We start from the raw sequence: 5,997 nt of genomic DNA, 5'->3' as shown, positions 1-5,997 counted from the left end.
TGCTAACGTGTTTGACCTGGTTTTTAGAGGTTCCAAATCCAAATGGTGCACACCTCTCAGTGCAGCTTCTTAGCACCTCTGAAAAATCAAGTTGTTTTATGCGAGACAAAGCCTTTCTAGGTGACTATTACACAAGCATTGCGGAGCTTTCTTGGAACTTCTAGTTACATTAAGCAATGGCAATGTAAATGTTGACAGACTTGGGTTCAAGGCATTCAGGCTAGGTTTAGACATTTAAAAAGCCTGAGGAAGAATAATTCCAACCTATGTGGGTTTCTCTCTGCTGCACAGATTGCATCGGGAGTGAACAGAATGCAGCTTCAGTCTTTGTGGGGGAGGTTACAAATACCTGCACTGGCCAAGGCCAGAAGGCGGGGGCACTCCTGCATGCCTCCCAGCACAGCCTCTCTCCTCAGCCCTGCCACCCCCAGCTGTGCTTTCTTGGGTCTGCAGGGGTTGGGGCCAGCAAGGGCCTGTGTTCCCCCCACTCCTCAGCACTGCCCAGTTTGGCTGACAGCCCCACATTGCTCATCCCTGGCTCCTGCCTGCTCAAATTAGCAGAGCTGCACCGTGGTGCGGGTGGGGGAGCAGAGTCTCTTATCAGCTGTGCTTGCTAGGGGCTGGTGGCGATGGGGCCAGGATGTGAGGTAGGGGCTTGCACTCCCCCAGCCCCAGTGGCACTGCCTGGCTCAGCTGACAGCCCTATGCAGCTCTCAGCTCCTGCTTGCCTGTATCAATAGAGCAACACAACAGTGCATGGGGGAGCAGAGGGCCCCCCAGGTGTGCTTCTAGGGTTTGGGGGGACTAGGGCTGGGCCAATGGAAGGGGGCCTCTGCTCCCCCACCTTTCTCACCAGTGCCATTGCTGGCAGGCACAAGTAGGACACAGAGCTGGGGAGCAGAGGATTTGCTATCTTGGTTGTGTGGTAGCTTAGGGGTGGGTCCAGCTAGGTGGTTAGCTGGAGCAACCCAGCTGTGTTCCCCACTTCTGTGTGAGGGGGTGAGCAGGGGTGGGGGGACTTCCAAAGGTCCCTGGGACACCAGCAGACAGCAACCTAACATGAATCAATAGGGGATCTGGCGCAGAAGTTTGATAGACCAGTCTAAACTAAATGGATTAAGCCTAATACTACATCCACCCAGGTATATCTGGGCTCTTGTGCACGTTACACCTCCCCTGTTATCATGTTACACTTCTCCTATGTCCACATGACAAAAATCACCGTTAAGCTAGCTAAATAGCATCTGTGTATCCACCTTGTCAGATGATTTTATTGTTTTCAATTTTTTATCGTGGTAATTTAAAACACCACTAACATGTTTTAGTTTTATCTCTGAATTCCTTGCTTGAGGGTTTTTTTAATCATTTTAAATTTTCAACGTGGATCTGACTTACGCCCAAAGATGTGATTTTCCCTATTTTGCAACTGTTACACCAGCAGGTGCTGCTTGGATTCACTCAGTAATCCATGGAAATCCATTGAATTTCTATTGCAGTACTTCAACAGGACTCCAGGGGCTAATCTTGCAAACTTTTATTGGTGATTTAGTTCAAGGTTTAGATTAATGAAAAATGCATCTTTCTTGGATTCCAAAAAAATTGTTCCCTGTGTTCACATGCACTTTTTGGCAAAGATCAAATTGTTATGAGTCAGGTAGTTCAAGACTCAGGTTAATTAAAGTTACTTTTTATTGGACTGCGTTTTTGGTTTCACAGGTCTGGTGGGGAATAGGTCAGGAGTAAGGGGGACCGGCAGGGCTGGAAGGGTAGGGGTAACCCGGGTAGTAAATGTAACCCAAGTGGTACTCAAATGAGATACCGCTCTCCAACTGAAGGGATTTAGCAGGTGTCATTGCGCTATGGGAGGGATAGCCACTTATGGGGAAGCAGCTCTCCTCCTATCCCCTATAAAGCAAAGACCAATTGGAACTTAACCATATATGGGTTTAATAGGGAAAGAACAGGATGGAATATAACACATATGTGAGGGGCAAGGGGACCCTGGGAGATAATGGTACCCCCCTGGGCACTTGTAGGGAGGGGGAACCAGGGGAGCAGAGGGGAGCCAAAAGGATTTTAGGTGAACATACACATAGAACAGAGACAAATCAACAAGAGACTTGAGATGCAGGGTTCCCAAAATAGAAGGCACAGATCCCACAAAATTTGAGGCACAGGTACCCTGGTGGGGCAGGTTAAAAGATGTGAGGGGAACCCCCTCCCCAGCGGGGATTCCATTTTGCAGGCAACGCTGGCCTGGTGGGAATCAAACCCAGGTCTCCCATGTGGTACGCAAAAGCTGCAAGAGCAAAGGGCCCTGGCAGTGTACACTGAGGGCTGTGCTAAACTGTTATATGTGGCCCTGGGGCATATCTCAGCCCTCCCCATACACTGTTATATGCAGCTGTTACACCCCAGAGCTGGGCGCATCTCTGCCATTCCCATGCACTGTTATATGTGGCTATTACACCCCAGAGCTAGGGCTACCACATGCCATGCCTCTGTGACACTGGGGAACTCTCTAGGACCAGGGGCTTCACACCTTGTCTGTCAGCCTTGCTGGGGTGCTGGTTTTAGGGTGACCCCACTAGTCACCCAGGCAGTTCCCTCATTGCCAGAACAGCTCCCCCTGACACTGACCACAGTAGCGGACCATGGTGCTGTCTCCTCATCTCTCTGGACACAACTGTGTCGACCCAGGACTGACCCAGGTGTTCCCAGCTCTGGAGTGTAATGGCCATGTATGACAGTGTATGGCGAGGGCTGTGATGAAATATTTTATGTGGCCGTTGCACCCAGCCCTGGGGTGTATCTCAGCCCTTCCCATATGCTGTTATATGTAGCTGTTACACCCCAGAGCTGGGCACATCTCTGGCCTCCCCATGCGCTGTTATATGTGGCCATTACACCCCAGAGCTAGGGCCACTCCCACACCATGCCTCTTGCACTGGGAACTATCTTGGACACCCCAACCATGTGGGCTGGCCCAGGAAGGATTTCCAGCTGTCAGCCAGCCCCCAAAACAGTTCCTTATTAAAGCCCATATACTTAGTATAGTGAGCATGGGGGGCTGTGAGTTGGCAGCCTGGCATGAACAAACAGCACTTTGGGCCAGGCAAGACTCTAGTTAGACATGTCTGGGAGACTCCCAGAGTGGCACAGAGTCATGGTGTGGGGAGGCCTAAGAAGGCTTTCCATCTTTAATCCCAGTACAAAAGAAATTCCTTATTTGAGCCCATATACTAATTACAGTGTGCATGAGGGGCTGTCAATCAGGCCACGCTTTGGGCCATGCAGAGGTCAGAGGTGTCCAGGAGAGTCCCCTGGTGGTACACAGGCATAGTGTATGCAGGATATTAATGTATGTATTATTTAGTAAATATGCATAGCTAATGAAATTCTCTCTCTTTAGAATGTGTAATTCATTAATCAGAAGCTTTTATTGGGTATAGGTTAGCTTTGAAAAAGGAACTGGGAACCAGGAGTAAGGACCTGGGAATTAAAGAAACAAACTGCAGCCTCATGAACCATAGCATATTGCCTTGGCATTGGCTATCCTGAAACAGTGGACGGTGAGAAAGCCAGTCACTGCTAGCAGAAGTCCCTGCCCCACAACGCCAGATGAAGGGCGGGGGGTGGGGCTGAGGGTGCTGTGTGGTACAGATGTTCCTTGACCTTCAGCAGAGGCAGGCAGTTTGAAATTTGGGGAGCACACCCTAGCACATGGCCTGGGGTACCCCAAAACAGTAGATGGTGAGAGCAGGCCACTCACTGTGAGTAGGGGGTCCCCCAGAGCCCCAGGCCTGGGCAGAGTGGAGACTGGCAGGGAATTTTGCAAGTGAAATGTTCCTGGGACCTCAGAAATGTGGGGGGTGGCTGACTGATGAACAGAGGAAATAAAATGCCTGGCTTGCCAAGTGCAAATCACAGCTAAGCAGGTTTTTGCAATTCTGGGAGAGAACCCTAACATGTAGCACTGGGTGCATGTGATATGAGTTGGATAGTTATGGGTAATTAATCATGGAATAAGTCTTTGGCATAGTGGAAGGTAATGCATGAATGGGGATTTGTCTCTGTGGACTGCTTGCTAGGGCATGGCTTCCTCTATTCCTAATGGGGCAAGTGACAAGAAAACAATAATATTGCTGGCCGCAGAACAGTCACATCACAGAGTGGTTTATTGAACTGGGCTGGTATCTGTTCAAACTCCTGGAAAGGCAGGTTCAGAGGTCTGCTTCAAGGCACAGACTGATGAGAGAGTAGCCCCTGCCCCTCAGCCCTGCCGGTGCCCTCATCCAGGGCCAAAAAGCAGCTTCACTGGAGCACTGTTAATGCAGACAAAGCAATTCAAAAGGGGGTCACCACTCCAGGATTCAGCCAGAGTCACTCAACTGGTTTTACAGATTCTGTTGAGAAGTCTTAAGGTAACGGTCTGAGGAGGGGATGGGAAATGGTCCTTTCCAGTCCTGCAGGAGGCACAATATACAACAATCACACAGAAAACATGATCATGCTTTACAGCTCAGCTGCTGTGCCCACCCCTCCAGCCCTGCCTATGTTCCTCACTCTCAACCTGAAGCCCCCTGCCCCACCAGCCCTGCCAGTGCCTCTCATTCCTAGCTACCTGCAGCCCCCCAGCCCAGCTGGTGCCCCTTGCTCCTGACCCACAGCCCCCTGCACTCCCAGAAAGAGACAGCAGTATGACCGTCAGGCAGAGCAATGGCAAGCAGAGGGTGGTCAAAGGGGGACAGGCATAAGCCGCTAGGTAGGGCTGCGCAAAGCTTCGGTCGCTAATTTGACTTGGTGGAGAGTCGGCCCGATTCGGTGGCTGAATCTCCAAATCTGAATCAAATCGGGAAACCCTTTAATCTCTCCAAAGCAAATCAGAGATATTCAGAAAGATTTGATGATTTGGACATAGACACAGCTTTAAATTTTTGTTTTGTTTTATTCTGGTGTTTTTTTTTTGTTTTGTTTTGTTTTGTTTTTTTATACATACCTCAAGGTACCAGGCATCTCATGAATGCTGCGATGGTGGGGCAGATGGAGCATCCCACGGGAGCGCAGAGGGGATCCCCAGTGTGCTCAGCAGCAGACCCGGAAGTGGACCAGAAGCACTTCCAGTCCACTTCTGGGTTTGCTGGGAAAGATGTGGGGGAGCCCCCACTCCCCAGCTCGGCAGCTGGTGCCTCCTGGGTCTGGGGAGGGCCTCCAGGCTCCCCCCATGGTCAATCGCTGAGCCGGAGAGGTTGGGGGGGTCCCCCACACGCTCAGCGACGGACCCAGAAGTGGACTGGAAGCGCTTCTGATCCAGTTCTGGGTTCACTGCTGAGCACGCAGGGTGCGTTCCCCCCCCCCCCCATGGGATGCTCCATCTGCCCCACCATTGCAGCGCTCACAAGCCATGCCTGGTAACCTGAGGTACGTAGAAAAACGTTTAAAGCTGTATCTGTGACCAAATCACTGATTCTCCGAATCAGCATTGGATCTTCAGATTTGGATTTGGCTGAATCAAACTGGAGCAGTGATCCGAATCAACAAATTGAATCGCTGTCCCCAATTCAGGCCAAATCCAAATCAAATACGGCCCGTTTCACACACCCCTACTGCTGGGTACAAAAATAGGTTTAGAAGGAACAGGAGTACCAGAGAAGAGGGGCAAGCTTGGGGGGTAGAGGTTCGTTCTCAGCTTTGGAAAAAGTCCTACTTTTTGACACGAGGATACAGACGACAGGAGATACAGGATTCTTTCTGCTTTACATAAAAAATCCTGTAGTAATGTTTCCATTCAGGCTTTAGCTTGGGTAGCCTGGGTTCATGATACTGAGATGCCGACACACAGGGAGGCAGGGGCACCTAGACCCTTCGTGTACCCTTGTATACCCCACCCAGTGCCTGGTACAACAAGCTTGCAGAAAAAGCGGGAGGCAGAACTGCTCCGGGACCAGGCTTGGGCAGGGGGACGGCCACTTTGGGAGGCCTACGGTACAGACCCCC

The sequence above is a fragment of the Crocodylus porosus genome, unplaced genomic scaffold (assembly GCF_001723895.1).
Source record: "Crocodylus porosus isolate Cpor-Errol unplaced genomic scaffold, CroPor_comp1, whole genome shotgun sequence".
Classification (NCBI taxonomy): Eukaryota; Metazoa; Chordata; order Crocodylia; family Crocodylidae; genus Crocodylus; species Crocodylus porosus.
The sequence above is the reverse complement of the archived record's forward strand: the minus strand, read 5'-3'. Positions refer to the sequence as shown.